The sequence below is a fragment of the Anas platyrhynchos genome, chromosome 3, assembly GCF_047663525.1.
Source record: "Anas platyrhynchos isolate ZD024472 breed Pekin duck chromosome 3, IASCAAS_PekinDuck_T2T, whole genome shotgun sequence".
Lineage (NCBI taxonomy): Eukaryota > Metazoa > Chordata > Aves > Anseriformes > Anatidae > Anas > Anas platyrhynchos.
The window spans coordinates 99,288,879-99,303,709 of NC_092589.1; the positions used below are offsets into that span (position 1 = coordinate 99,288,879).

The 14,831-nt window shown below is 39.9% G+C and overlaps 1 long non-coding RNA gene across 1 annotated transcript in view; it reads left to right on the forward strand.

The window, feature by feature from the left end:
* The window catches only part of LOC140002249 (uncharacterized), a 22,914-nt gene extending 9,026 nt beyond the window's left edge, over positions 1-13,888 (forward strand). Inside the window, exon 3 of the long non-coding RNA XR_011808547.1 lies at positions 12,871-13,888. This is a non-coding gene — a long non-coding RNA (uncharacterized lncRNA). The remainder of the gene's footprint in view (positions 1-12,870) is intronic.
* Positions 13,889-14,831: the final 943 nt, after the last annotated feature.

Here is a 14,831-nt window from a genome sequence, read left to right on the forward strand (position 1 = left end):
GTAGTTCTCTGTTCTGTTTGGCTACAGGTCACCAGTCTTCACAGCTAGCCCCAAAAGCAGAACCAACCACAGGAGCAACTCATTCTGCAAGTTAAGGACCACAGAAGACAGATGGGAGCAATATATTAAGAAAGTATGAGAAATATGTGTGGCAGAAAAATATCAGGAAACAAGTTTCCTTTGCTTTGCTTTTCAAAACAACTTGATCTGGTGATTAGTGATGGCTACTGGTAGATGATGGAAGGACCAGTGGTCTAAAGGATAAGCGGTGCTACAGTTACATACGCACCCTCCTTTCTTCAAAAATGATGATGCTACAGCACAATGCTGTATTTACTAGGTGCACACAGAATATCTGACATGGATGTCTGTTAGTGCTTGTTGCATCCTTTCATTTTGGAAGACTTAGGTATTTGGAAGGAGAGCATAAGGCAAATCAGAATATAGTCTGTGTCGTTCTGCAGTTCTAAGCTGATGGAGACATCTAAATGAAGCAGGCCTTAGTGCAATTAAAAACTTTTTACTAGGTGCTATCTTTTCATTTGCACAGCTTGATTATGTATGAAGTGAGCCTGGTCTTCTTGTTCTTTTAAAAGGATCTCCATTTTATAATTTTTTTTTAACTAGTTCGTAGTCTTTCTATATAAATCTTCCATGTAAGTCTTCTTGTAATCAACTATGTTAAGGAAAGGAAAAACAAAAACCAAACCAAACCAAACCAAACCAAACCAAACCAAACCAAAAACAAAACAAACAAACAAACAAAAAAACCACTGAGGACTATACTAGAGGTCTTCACTGTAACCATAGCATTTTATTTTCTGCAATGGTGGTTGTACTGAACTTTGTACTGAAGTTGCTATTTTTGTGAATTGGTGTAAAAAGTTATACTCGCTCAGACAAGCTGCAGAAGTCAGTGGCCCTTATAAATGGCAACCTGCTCTAGTTGGCAACCTGCCTGAGCAGGGGGGTTGGACCAGCTGACTTCCAGAGGTCCTTTCCAACCCCAACCACTCTGTGGTTGTGTGTAATTATTCACTAGTTACTTGAAAAACAAAATCAACCCCCTCCACATCAGTCTTATCATATATATGAAGGAATCCAAATGAAATAAATGTCTGAAAAAAAAGACACTGTAGGCAGAAGAAGCTGATTAATTAGCCCAAACCTCAATGGTAGGGAGACAGTTTTTACAGCAGCAAAGTGCAGGATCTTTGGTATTCCAGCATCTCCAGCTGATAGGTTGTCCTCAGGAACTAGATCTTATCTGACAAATAATTCTCATTCTGATTCAGTCTTGAGGCACTTCCGAGTTTCCTAAGGGACAAATAAAAAATCCCCCAGGAAACGTACTTCCAGCTCAGGAACAGAAAGAGGTGAGTGAAATGGTTGTGGGGAATGAAAACTCCCTTAAGGTTTTTCAGCAGGAGTGAGCTCACTTTTTGCTATAAAATGAAACCTAAATTTCCTCTTTTACCTACACTACCAGAAATCAAACTGAGTACCAAGTAGATAGCAGGTGTGCTCATGAAATCATTTTAGGAGAGTTTGCTCAGCATTCAAGCCCTCAGCACGTATAAAGAGACTCTGTTCTGACAAGGCCATAGATTCCCATTTGCTAAGGTTATAGTTTCATTCTGCTGAAGTCACTGGATTTAAAACTGTGTGCCAAGTGAATGAGATTAATCATTACCCCTGCAGAAGAGGATAAACTCAAAGACAAAAAAATACTGTGAGTATGTAAGAATGACAGATTTCTAAGTAAATTTGATCTTCAGCAGCATTTGGCAAAAGCAATAAGTAATAAAATGCCAGCTTTGCCTGAAGCCTGATCATAAGGATCCAGATACCCTCCTCTTATTTTACCCCCTTTTTAAAAGTAGTTATATGTTCCCTGTTCTCCATGTTGTTTTTACTGCAGAGCTGGGACTGGTAGTTGGAAGCAGCATGAAAGAAGTGAGTACATTGGCCATAAGCAACAAATCACTTGTTAAGGGCAAGTTGTTAAATTAAGTTTTTGTGACTTGAGTTATTATGACTCGTAAAGTCATCATCTATCACAGAAAGTGACTTTTTCATGAACAGACCTGAAGAACAGAAATGAGAAAATACCTCCAGCTTCATCCAAAGTAACAGGAACATGTCCAAGTACTAATTAGAGTGGTACTGCTGCATAACATAAGTCACAACATGATCAAGACCAGTGTCTTTAGAAGTGAGTGGGAAGTAAATAAGAACAAAGAAGGGAGTTTTAGAGCGCTCTATGGGCAAATTCCAATTCCACATTAAATGAGAAGCATGCAGATTACATTGGGGTAGGTAGAAACTGCCAGAGGAAAATCCTTTCTCCTATCATGCTCCTCATTTTAGAGAGATGAGAAATCAAGAACTAAGGCCGGGGCACATACATGTTCGCTCCAAGATCTGACTGTGCTCGCAGAAGCTGCTGTCTTCAGCTGATCACCTTTCTTCTCTCCTGCCATCCATGTTGCAGGTTGCTGCGCCTTCTCTTCTATTCCTGCGCAGCTTCTGTGTCCATCAAAGTGAGCTTTGGTATTTTGAACATTTTCTGAGCACTCCCATTTAGATTCAAGCAGGTAAGGAACAATTCCACTATCAACTCTGCTTGCAGCTTGGAGAGAATTATAGTATCTGCCAGGAGAGACATTATAGCCTTTTTGCTGGCAGACCCAGCTGCTGGAGAAGTATCTGTGTCCATTGTCTGGCTCTCTACAATTAGTGGTGAATTCCACAGCCACCATTTGGCACTATTTCAGATGCAAAAGATCCATAAAACATAAACCCATAACGGTAGAAAAAGACTGTAAGAGCTTCACACCATGGAAGTCCTTGAGCAAATCCTTATACCACAGACCTTAATTTAGGCCAATGTATGATGTGGCTGTAATTGGCAGAAGGCAGGGCACATTGCACAAATGCATATAATTTGGCTAATGCTAAAAACAATTTTCTCCCTGAAAATACAGTTCTTTTTATCTATATATGCCAGATGTGAAGATGGTAGCTCTTAGCAAGTAAGTAATGAAAGAGACATGGCAAACTGTAATAAAGGTGCTGTGTGAAACTTTACTAATGAGAATAGCTGATACAAACATTATGGAGTGACGGTATTTGTGGTGAGCCATATCAATACGTCTGTCCAGTTCCCAGAGCTTCAGTTTTTCATTTGGTGTATGAGAACGGGATATACCTTTACTGATTAGAAATGTCTCTTCCTTAGACTAAAGCTGCGTTGTCTTGGATGGTTCTTGGCACACATCAAGTCATCTTGGTCAGTCATCACTGATACAGACGAGAGACAAGTCATTGTGCTGTTGCGTGTGAAATGCTGAGATGGGGAGCCAGTCATGCAACCTCAGGTTACAGAGCACCACATAATGCTACCTAAATGCTCCCAAGCCCCCAGAAAGCAGATTATTATTGTCATTTGACACACAGTCACGGAGAGGTTAAGTGAATCACACCCAGCCAACAAATGGCAGAGTGATGATTAGGTTTCAGAAATGTCTGACTGTGAGCTTAACACACTTAGATGTGCATTATCTTGACAAATGAGCACATTGTTCCTAGGCTGTGCTGCAATGCATTTTAAAAGGTGCAACACTAACAGAAATGTCACAGGACCTCTCTCGGTAGGATATAGTTACAGCCCCAAATAATGTCACCTGCTCTGAAATCCTTTTGGACAAGAGTGCCAGTGAAAATGTCCTTACCCGATGCCATTGTGACCTCTGAAAGGGCTTGTTGACAAAGATGGCAATATGATTTAGAGGAGAGGATGTGTTCTAATGATCAATTTTATGGTCGTTGCTGGCTGTGGGAGAAAGGAGATATCCTCTGCAAGGATATCTTAATACTGTGATTAGGCTAAACAAATCAAGACGTAAACCTTGCAACACATAGCCGAGCTATGAGGTTGTTATTTGCGGTAGATAAATTAAAGAACTCAGTGATTGATATTGGCTTTACAATTATTTACTCCAGTCCTTTTAGTAACATCAGTCACTGGACATCTTTTAATTCATTTGCTTCAAGCCCAATAGATGTTGTTGAATTAAAGCATGTCTACCAAATAAAAATCCGATGGTGATTGAATTATTTTTAGTGATGGACAATCTTTGACAGATTATTTCAACAGTTAATATGCACACAGATAACTAATGAGAGCATTATTTATGGCCTGAATTAGTTTAGCTTCATCTCCCAGACATTGAATCCTATTATAGCTTCAACAGCTAGATTTGGCATTTATAAATTGTGATCAAGGGAACTTTAAACTTTGATTGTTTAAATAGATTAAGCTTTTAGGATGATTAAGCAATTTGTAAGAAGTTTTGTAGTTCTCCTCTACAATTCTTTTTTTGGATCTTTCTTTTAACATGATATTCTAGCAGTTGTTTCTCCAGTAACATATAGGCAAATAATAAGAAAATGTTATTTCAGTTTGCCAACCCACTTTTTTTCACTCAAGGATTACCAAAATGATGTCCAACTTTCTTTCCACATTTCTGTTTCTTGAACACTACCATGGTGGTACGTCCTATGTTCTTTGTCCCTTACTTCTAGAACAGCTTCCCTAGGACAGCTGTGCAGACATTCCCTATGTGCTCAAGCTGTTGATCTCCCATTAATTCACTGAACGCCTGCTCATGTGTCAAGTTTGCATTCCTGCTGGACACATTAGTAGGCGTTAATACACTTCATCTAAGTGTATTTTTTAACTGGGGTGTTGTGGCTGAGTTCTTCATCCGTAACTCTTTGTGAGTTCTTTTAGTCTATTCCCACAAGACAGGATGGTAAACTGAAACCATAATTGAAGGACCTTGGCTTTGACACAACGTAGAGATTCTTACTTATCTACATCCAAACAGGCAGTTAAAGATATGTTTTTTAGAGAAAAGTGTCTTTATACATGCACACATTTTTAAATCAAGTCATTAAATTACACTTACAAGTATTATCAACACTCCTTTGGACAAGAAAATGTGGTATAGCTATTTTATTAAAAAGAAGACTATGTTTAGAAAGGCTTGCTTTCTTAAGATGGTATTAACGAAAACCCTTTTGTTTTCAGGAAAGCACCTCATAGGCAAATACTAGATGAGTGAAGCTAAACAAACCAAAGAAAGAAGCATGATATGATGTGCCTGATCCATAGCAAAAGAGCTGGGCTGTGATATATGATCACCTGGGAAGGGCAGAAAAAATGTGAAACAGGCTGCTTGCTGTTCCAAGTTTGGTGTGAGTCTCACTCATATGACTCCAGACAGTAAGAATACTAAAACTAAATTTAGGGAAAGATTGTTTAGCTAACCAGGTGGGCCACTAGGGTCTTCAGCTCACCAACACCATGCTACCACTAGGCAGCCACAGTTACCCATCTACAGCACAGCAGCCACTCAACAGAAAACAGGCAACCTGGAGTACAGCAGGTTTAGCTATTTCTGAAGAGAAAGAGATTATTCAACAAAAAAGGACAGCTAATCTGCTGCTGCAAGTATGTCTTAATGTGCATAAACTCCCTGTTGGTAATGGCTTGCCCAGGAAGAAAGGATTGGGATTGTGCCTATGTTGGCATTGACAATGATCAGTGTCATCAGGCTTGTTTAGTAAATACGCCTGTTACATCCACTCCCTTCTGCCATTTTGCAATACCCTGAGGCCCAATTCTCAAATCCCTCTCACCTCACTTTAGTGTCCACCTCCACTTTCTTCTGCTGCTGCTGCAAAGGAAGAACACACCCTCATTGTCTTTTTTCCTTCCCTACAAAAACACTAGCCCACTTTATACCTCTTCCTTTCCCTGTGCCCCATCCACAGCTCCCTACTCTTGAAGCTGCCAAACTATCAACCTATTCTCTTACAAGGCCCTTTGTCCAAACCCACGTGAGTGCTCCTGGGTCTCCTTCTCCCAGCATCTCTACACCATAGTCCTTTTCCAGATCTACCCCCAGTATTCCTTTCCTATGTTTTGGCCTCCTCACACTTGACAGGTCAAGTTTAGTAAAACTTCTTTAAAAGGAGAAGGAGTGGATTAGAGATTTGCTTCTTAGAACAAGGCTATGACAGCTCTGCTGGTACAATGTTTGCTTTTGTGCTGACAGGATAACAACTTGAGATGATCTGAAGGGAATCTTGTGAAACTAAATCTTCACTGTTCTGCAGTTGATGCTTAAAGGAGCTCCTTTTCACACAAAGAACAGAATTTAAGCTAGGCCAAAACTGAGGCCTTACTTGTATTTCTTATTCAGCACTTCTCGATGTCTGAGTGATGTTTCTTTGGGGGCTGAAACCCTGAAGGAACTAATGGCTTGGTGCCTTATCTGCTTTTAGCCCAGACCTCTTGCTAGATGTGCAATAAGATGTCAAAAGGGAATGGGAGCTAATTCAGCAGAAATGTACTAAATTTGGGAAGAAATATGGAATTGAGTCCATACAAGTTCATAGCCATAAAAACATTTATGTGCCCAGTTTTATGAGCTGCTGTGCAGTGCAATCATTAAGCACCATCTGAGGACTATGAAGGCTGTGCCACAGGTGATTTACATCACACATTTCACAACTGCCTGAAGTAGAGGACAGAAAATAAGCCCTGTAAAATTCAGGGACATTTTGCATGGAGAATATCTTAAATATGAGCATTTCTGTGTATGAAGAGTAATGTCAATATTTGAAGAGACTATAGCTGAGAGGACAGAGATAGTGAACAAAGCCTTGATAATGTGGTAGAGTCATCAGACTGTCAGGCAAATGTTTAACGTGTAGTGTACATTAAAAACCTCTGAAGAGGAAAAAAGGGGAAAAATGAGAAGAGACAAAACCGATTCTGGAAAAAAATAGCTATAAATGTATATAGGGTATAAAAAAATCAAATATCATTTTAAAATATGTGAACTATATTTATAGTGGACAGACCCATTGCAGGAATTTTTGTTATTTAATGCTTCTGTTTCTGGTGGTGAAGAAATATTCTAGAAAACACTGGAAAAACAAAAGGAAGAGTAGAAATTTTATTTTTGAACTAGGAAGGAGTTTCTGCATGAAACTTGTTTGTCTATATTAAACCTGGCCACTGGTAGTAAACAAATGAAACATTACTTTAAAACAGTGATTTTGCACCGTTGTCAGTATTGCACTTTGATGCCTTATTACTCAATCTTATTTTGTACAATAATTAAAAAATTAGATTATGTTCATTGATTCTCTAAAGGAGCCTTGATTTTCCATTTATTTGTTCTATTTTAGTAAACATGAAAAATAAGACAATGTTACAAAATGTTTATTTCTAAAGGCTTTAGGCCTGCTTAAATTTTGTCAGAACATTGTTTAACAGCCACTTGTTTTTCTAGCACAGATTTCCCTGATATCTCTCAGCAGTTTTGATTAGAGTATGTGTTAATTAATTAGAACAAATATATTCTAAACAAAGCATTGATGATTCATTACAGGGTTGCTTTAATAAAAAATGTAATATTCCTTAAGGCAAGCTGTGGGTGTACACCCAACACATGGAAACACAAGTAGGTGCGTTTGGGATTTCTCTCACTTTAATGCATGCTTCAGGCATGTAAAATAGAACAAAATGTAGCTTAGGTATTTGCTTTATTTAGGAAATATGGGTCGAAGGAAAAAGTGTCACAAGAGCTCACAGTTCAGTTTGGTCTTCAGAAAGTCAGTGGGTGGAGGAGAAAGGGGATGCAATCCCAGAGGTCTTCAGGGAGGAGCTTTTAGAAATAACAGAGTACAAGGGGCATTAATGGCGTCTAAGTCTGATGAATCTTATCTCCCCACTTTCCCTCTTTAGCCAATGCAGAGAACTAGTCTCCTCTAGGAAATGTTTCTCAGTAGCTGTGTTTCTCAGTGTGATCTGGGACCCAAAAGACATCAGGGCTTTGCTTTCTATCTTCTAGGACCATACCTCTCCTGAGGGCTTAGCTGTTGAAAATGTGGAGACTCAACTATATGGTGATGCTGTTGCAATCAGCATAAGTTAGCTTCACATGGAGCAGCAAGGTGACTTAACCAGGATGAAGAAGAGAGAGAAAGAGAGGTGTGTTTCCCCCCTCACATCTCTCTGGATGGGAACATACTGGGACAAATCAACTGCAGAGCCAGTGGAGTTGGTACTCCATCGTATCCTCAATTTCCCCATCTACTTACAGAGACAGCTTGAAGCAGCAGAACAGTCTTAATCTACTCAAATCAGACTAGTAAAGACAGATCGAAGAAATAACATGGCATACCTTTGATATCAGGGGTATATCATACTAGCTCATTTTCTCACACTTTTTCTAGGCAAGTTCCTTTTTGCCTGCAGACTGACCTGCAGACCACTGCATCTGTGTGGGTCACTAATACTGATTCTGGAGTGCCTCCAGCTGCCCCAGGCTCGTGGGGCCATACTCACACAGCCAGTATGCCATCCCATGTGGCGTGCAAGTGAGCATGGTCTGGTGCACCAGCACCAGGCCCTGCCACCCAAGGCTCCTCGGTGCAAGGTGGGGGGTGAGGACATGACCTTGGAGATCACGAAAGTTTAGGCGAATCATAACCAGATGACAGGAAAAAGGGGACCTCCTTTGAACCTTTTTTTTTTTTTTTTTTTTTTTTTTTTACAGAAGAGTTTTGAAAGAAGTGTGCAAGATCAATAGCTCCCTAGATAGCTCCCTTCAATGCTCTTAAATAACAACTTTGTTCAATTAATTAAATATTTGTATTTGGTTGAAATAGTGTACTTCTTTTTATCTTCTCAGGGATTTCTGAAGCCCTTGTGATCTCATTTTTGCCCTACCCTGGCCTGGAGCTGTGTAGAGGGCAGACATCTCCCCTGCGAACACAGGGCAGAAAGTCCAGTGCACAGCTACTACCAGAGAAGTCCATCTGCAAAGAAGGGAGCAATGGAGATGGATGGCCACCATGACTCCATCCTGCTCCTCCTGTGGTTTTCAGGGCCCCAGGAGACCGTAACTCACCAAGCAGGGGCTCAGCTACATGGGATACACAGACAGGGACACAGTGCACACAGATGTCTTCATAGTCCTAGTATTTGTGCCCACAGTGGGTGAGCGTCCAACATCAGCAGTCAGCCAGCAGGTCTTCTGACCAAATGGCTTTGTAATGTCAGGAGGTTTTATCTTCCCGTATCGATGTGTTTGTGTGTCCTGAGGCACCATATGGAAGCAGGCTTTGCTGAAGCTTTGGAATTCCACTGGAAAGGAAACAGCTCCAGTTAACATTTGTTTTCCACAGTTTTGTTTGCTTTCTTTAATTAAAATAGGATAAATAAAACACTCACAAAAACTACTGCAACAGCCCCAAATAACGTAAATCAGATTCTTTCATAAAAAAAGATCTACAAGAAGCCAATAGGGTCAGCGGAGCCCAAGATGGGCATGGGGACAAGCAGCGTTTTGCTCTTCAGAAGTGTAATGCAATGTTCCCTGGAAGAGGCCGATTAGATCCCTGTAGATGAACTCTAAAATTTCATACTGTATTCTTACAGTAGTCTGTTTTACAATCTTATGTAGTCTAAAAGCAGCTGATAAGAAATACAATGAAGAGACTTTAATTATTGCCCTACTATCCTTATCCACTATCAGGTTAAATTGTATATCCTTGTATGTGAAATAGCACTATGACAAATACGGTTAAAAACAGGGCAGGAGTGAGCTCTGTAATAGAAGCTTCATAATAAAAACAGCTTTCCAAACCTTTGTAGTACAAGTGTTGCAGCTGCCTCATGAAAGCAAAAGTTTTAAGACTAACACTCTCCCAAGTTTCAGTGCTCAGAAATTCATTGCTCAGAAGTTTTGGATGCTGTTTCGAAGTATTTTGTGTACAAGGCACTTGCTTTATCTCATATGCTAAAGATTATGGCCACTCCATTTTTGGAGTGGCATTACAATACATCATAGCAATAGAGGTTAAAAGGTAAAATAGACTCATAGAATCACAGAATGGTTTGGGTTTGAAGGGACCTTAAAGATTACCTAGTTCCAATCCCCTGCCATGGGCAGGGACATGTCCCACCAGACCAGGTTACACAAAGCCCCATCCAGCCTGGCCTTGAACACCTCCAGGGATGGGGCATCCACAATGAATGTAATGTAATGGGGCATTCACAATAAATGCAATGTAAAAAGATGTTGCCCTTTAGATGGGAACTCAGATGTGGTATTTTGGTTACAAACGTCTTCCCCTTTTGTAAAACTCTTCATGGGATTTATCACTTTTTGGCAAATTATTGGCAAATAACCCAGATTACTTTTTGACGGAGACACCTGCACTCCCATTTTTCATTTTTTTTTTTCCCCTCTTGTTTAAAAGTACAGAATATGAACATAAAAAATAGTTATCTCCCAAGGAAAGAATTAATGCCCTGCCACATTTCCCTGCCGTTTTAAATCCTCTCTGCCCGAGCACCCCCGGGTTCGGCGCTCCCCCCGTGGCCGCCGCTCTGCTCCTGCCCCCTGGCGGAGGCGGCCGGCAGCCGGGCTCCGGGGGCAGCTCTGAGCTGCTGCTGCTGCTGCTGCTGCTGCTGCTGCTGCTGCTGCACGAAAGCTGAACTGGGAAGGGAGATCTGTTTGTCTTGCCATTATTTTTTTCCCTTCTCGGTAGCATTTCTAGTCTGTCGACAACTTATGACGGGCTTGTCAATTTCTCAGATTTGTTGAAAGCTCAACGATCCTAAAAGTTACGCGTTTTTTTCTGCAGAAGCCACTTTTCTGTATGTAGAGGGGCAGAGAGGACTAGCAGCGCACGACAACACTCTTCACATTTGAACATTAATCTTGGCTTGTTGGAAAGAAAGAAAACAGGAAGCTCTCCCAGTCAGCATCAAAGTAATGTGTTACCTGTTTCAACATGATAGCAGCCCCAAATGTGAATTAGGGGCATATTTGTTAGTGGTACCTGGACCCCTAATGCAATTCATATTTGTCCTTCACAGCACTGCTGACCAGCATTTTGGTGCCTAAACCAAAGCTCCAGACCATAATATTCTCAGCTGATGCACCTCATGTTTGTCTCTATGCTCATATAACCCATCTCCTCCACAGCACTTCCCCTGACTCACCTGGGGATGGGGTGCTGCTGCCCAGTGCCCTGCTCTCTGCTGGCACCCCGAAGTGGTGGGGCAGCCGTGGCCTCTCCCCAGTACCCAGAATCATGTACGGAGGAGTCTTCTGATAATTAAACAGCAACACCACTGGGCTGAGGTCTGGATTTAAAAATCGCCACGTGCATATTCAACATGAAGGCCTACTGTAAAAGAATATAACTCTTTACCTGCTGAATGCCTTGCCAAGTAAACGGTAGCAGTGGCACTTTTTGATCCTCTATTTCCTTGCTTCTCTTCAACACTTCTCACTCATGTTACTAATAGCAAATCCTCTCTCCTTTTAATCTTAACTCAGTGCTAGAGACTGTTCAGGAGTGGAAGATACAGTGGGGTCTTGCTGTGCAAACAGATCTAGTAATATCAATTAAGAAGATAGAGCAGGCAGAACGCTGGTGTGGGAACACACATGACACAAACCCACAGAATTTAAATTTTCTTACTGTTTTGATAATTTTATATATATATATGTATATATATTTAAATTTTATTTATTTATTTTAGGTAAAGACTTACTTAAACATCTGTCATGTTTAATTTGCTGGTAGAAATGACATGAAATCTGATGCTCTCAAGGAGTCCCTAGAATCTTGCCATTTATATGCATCATACAGTATGCACAGTGGGTGTTATTTGGTGTACTTTGCTGTGATAAATGCAATGGCCCCAGCTCTAGTTTGTGTTAATGTCATAGTAGTGTCAAAGGGTCGTAAAATGAATTTGGTTTCTTATCAAGGTTTAGGAGCATATAGAATTCCAAAGCAATCATAGAGACGCAAATGGTAATTGTCTCCCTGTTTCCTGAAGAAAAATGTATAAAATGGAGAAAAAGGTGGATTTGCTGAATTCTGATCATTACTCTGGAAACCAGTACAATGCTGTATTTACTCAGAGCGTTTAAGGACAGATGATATCACTGGAGCATGTAATCTAACCTCCCGCACATCACAAGCCCTTACCATTCTCAGCCGTTCCTTTATCAGGCTTCATCACCAGAGTTTGACTAATGCTTATTTTCAGAAAGCCATTTTTTTTGTGCTTTTGAAGGCCAAAAGAAATGAAGAATTTTCTGCTTTTATTAGCAGCTTGCACCAATGACTAATCTCAGCCTTAAAATGCATGCCTTTTCTGCAGTGTGAAGCAGTCTAGCTTCTCTTTTTGCAGTGCTGCTAACACGTTTCCTTGCTAGATTAAGAAGCCTATTCATTCTCAGTATGTGCTCCCTGGGAAAATACTGATATATTGTAATCAGATATTGTAATCAGATGACATAACAGTCTTTTTTTTTTTTTTTTTTCCTTTTAATTTGGTGGTGTGAGGGTGGTTGTTTTTTTTTTTTTTGATAAACTGAATAGATTATTTTTATGTTCATTCTGTGAGGCATTTTCTCAAGTACAACTTGCAAGACTCTAAATTTGCCTGTGTCTTTTAACAACTGTATCTCAACTATAAATAGATTAACAAACGCATCAAAGAAATTACTTTATGCCTAATTCCAGCTGAACTTCATTTCCTAGCTGTTTTACATTCAAATACCTGTTTAAAAATACTTGTTTCTTTTCATCATTCTTTTCTTTCCATCAGAATATTCTGATTCATTCATGCTGAGATGATGTACCAAACCGGGCTGCTTTAGGAAGAAATTAGTAATGGATCGGACATTTCAATGTAAATTGACTTTCTTTTTATTGTTTTGTTTTCTCAATGATTTTTTTTTTTTCTTTCTTGTGCAGACAGCATTCACCCAAAGGAAGTAATAGCAATATCCATAGAAATGGAGCTACTATATTCACCCGATATAGTGCATGAGAAGCCTATTTATAGAAAGAAATTGCTATGAGGATTACATATAAGATAAAACCTACCCGCTGTCATCTCTGCTTTCAACTAGGATGTCCCTTACCACCCTGGCTGCTCCATTTTGACTCCTTCTGACTCAAGTTGTCCTCTGCCACATAGTATCAGGCTCCAGTAAATCGTCCTTTATTAGTGCTCTGAAAACCCATATGTAGCCCATTAAAGTAAATCTGGAAGTGCCCTGTGTCTTTTCTCCAAGTGGATAAACATGACAAGTATTTAATTAATATATCAAGAATAGGGACAGAAAATTTTCCCAACCTCAAATACACTAAATGATGTTACTTTCCTCATTAGAGAAATATTACTCAGCACAGACTGAGCAGAGCTGCCTTCAGTGATTCTTCTGCTTGGCCACTGCCTATGGAGTTGGGCTAGCGCAGGGAAGGGGGGGCATTTGCAGCCTTGGGAAGGAAGACATTTTCTCATGACAGTTTTTATCTTGGTCATCCTGCTTTTACCACAAATGTAAAATGTACATAAATGTTGTCAAGTTGTATCCTTTTCTTCCCAAATTAAATTAGCCTTTTTTTTTTTTTCTCTCTCTCTCTTTTTTTTTTTTTTTCTTTGCCAGTATTCAGAAAGATGTCACAAATGCTTGTGCCACAGATCCCCATGCAGTCAAATAAATGATAATTTGTTCTCCAGAGCAGTCTGAGTGACTATGTGCTTTCATAAGACTTGATATACCTGAGATTCCATTATGTTCAGGGAATATACTGCTGACTCTCACTGACATGCCATGACTTACTGTGCATTTCTGAAATTAAATTACTTCTGTGATATTTTGTGGTGGATTTGATCTGTTATTTTATTTTTTTTTACAAGCTCCGACATGAACTGCATATCATGTAGAACTCTGAGTGGGGCATTTTTTGTAATTTGAATGAAAAAAAAAACACCCACAAATAAATAAAATGAGAAAAAATGTATTCTATGATTCAGCATTCTTGATGTTTTTATTTATTCATTTATGCCTCTTTGCTTGTCTGGTAATTTGCAATGTGTCTGCTGGCCATTAATTAAAATTATTGAAGTTCCTCTGTGCTCAGGTAGGAACCTGGTTTAATTTCATTATGTATTTTTCTTCTTGCTGTATTACAAAGCCCTGTGGTTATGTGTAGCTTCTCACACTCACTTATAATGTGGCAACAGTGGCAGTGGGAAAATGCAGGGAAGGTGCTGAGCTTGGTCCTTCTGCTTTCCATCAGCCCTTTTAGCCTAAGGTAGAGATGTATTAAATCTGCTCTTTACTGGATGAGGAACTGGTGGGGTTTTGTTTGCTTGTTTGTTTTCTCGAGCTGAGCTTTGTTGCAGACATACTATGGGGTTCCTCATCAGTATGGCACTGGTGAAATGATTCTCATGTTTCCTTCCTAGTGTCACTTATAGAAATGAATTCTTCTGCTTGAAAACGTCCTGCCAGTAATTTCATCAGATGCTGACAATTGGCATGGAAAATTTGAGGTTGAATTGACTTAACAAGAAGCACTTGGTAAAGGGGACTTAGCCTATGTCTGTTCACACAGATGCATGCCTGATGTGCATAGCTGTTATGGCAGGTGAAGCTGAAGGGAGGAAATGGAATTAAAATTAAAGCGAAGTTCTTTCAATGGCACAGCCATGGTGCAAGGCAATATTGGCAAAACTGTATGACAACCTGAAATAGCCCAAACTCTCTGGAAAATAATTGGATTAACACCACACAAGAAAATACTTTGTATTGCATCAACCACTTTTATATTGTTTTGATATGTTTCCCCCCCCCCCCCCCCAATCTCTGCCTGCAGAAAATCACAGATTGCACAGCAACATACACTGATGGTCCAGATGCACC